This window comes from Balaenoptera musculus, chromosome X (assembly GCF_009873245.2).
Source record: "Balaenoptera musculus isolate JJ_BM4_2016_0621 chromosome X, mBalMus1.pri.v3, whole genome shotgun sequence".
NCBI lineage: Eukaryota > Metazoa > Chordata > Mammalia > Artiodactyla > Balaenopteridae > Balaenoptera > Balaenoptera musculus.
Genome location: NC_045806.1, coordinates 126992387 through 126993660, shown reverse-complemented (window position 1 = coordinate 126993660; position 1274 = coordinate 126992387).

Here is a 1274-nt window from a genome sequence, read left to right as displayed (position 1 = left end):
GTGCCATCCAGACTCGACTTCCCCTCAAATGCTCTCCAGGTGGAAGTGCTTGGGGTAGACCCTCCACCACTTCCGGAAGGCAGGATGGCACAGCGTGTGCCCGTGTCACAATGACGTCCCCTAGAAGGGCCCACGTGTCCTCCCTCCTCTGCTGGGACACTTGCAGGGCTTGGCAATCATTCTGCTTGGCGAGTGAGGTTACATCTTGGAAAGAGAGGTTAAGGAGTATCATTTGAGTTCAAGAAGACCAAAATGTATCTAGAAAGTTACAAATTTTTATTAATGCCAAGACAGTGAGTCAAGATGCCGAGTCTAGGGAATCTCAGAGTCGTGCCCCGCCCCCCGACTCCCACTCAAATGGCACTGCTTCGGGAAGGACTGCTCTTCGGTGTGCCCTAGGGGAAAGAGGCCAGCCTGGGTGGTTCTCCCTGGGAACCCCCGTTGGGCTCGATGCATGCTGGTAGGACCATCCTTCAACACATGATGGCATGGGCGCTGGGGGACTGTCCCAGGCACTTCACCACATTTGCGAGGTTGTCACCAGGGCAGCGCAGGCTCTGGACACTGGCCACCATGCCTCTGTCACCCACAGGTATGGGGGCTGGTTGGCACGCCCAGGGTCCACTGGGTGAGGGGCACAGGGAGGGGTCACTCATGGGTGACAAGTCAGGCAGTAGGGCTTGCTTGAGTTTGCGAAGTGATTGTGTTATTTGTCTTCAGGGTGAAGGATATGAGTAAATGTCCCCTTTTCCACTGTGTCCTTTCCAGCTCAACTGGGCACCCTTTGATGACAGAGTCCGTGCCAAAGCCCAGGGCTGGGGCTCTGAGCATGGACAGTGGAGGGTGAGGGGCCTGGCAGGCCTCTGAGGGCGGCTTCGGCTCTCTTGCCAGTCCTTTCTGCCTCGTGCTTTTGAAAAAGCACCTTGCCTCCATCACCCCCTTCCTCCCCACAGGCTGGGCCCAGCTCCACGCCCACCCCCGGCCTTGCCTGCCCCATGTGGCCTAGCACTGCCCTTGGTGTCCCCACCCCAGCCGAGAGCCACCGTGCTGAACCGGGCGAGCTCTGGGTTGTGGGGCTAACAGCAGCCTCTCTGGAGGTTCTGTGGCCCTAAGTTTCCTCTCACGATCACCAGGTACCAGGCAAGTTCCTTTCTCTCAATGGGACTCAGTTTCCCACTATGTAAATCGAGCAGGTTGGACCAAACAATTTCAGACTGTGATTGCTGACTGCTATTTTAAATCCCTCAACCCATGTGTGTGCCTGTCACACTGCC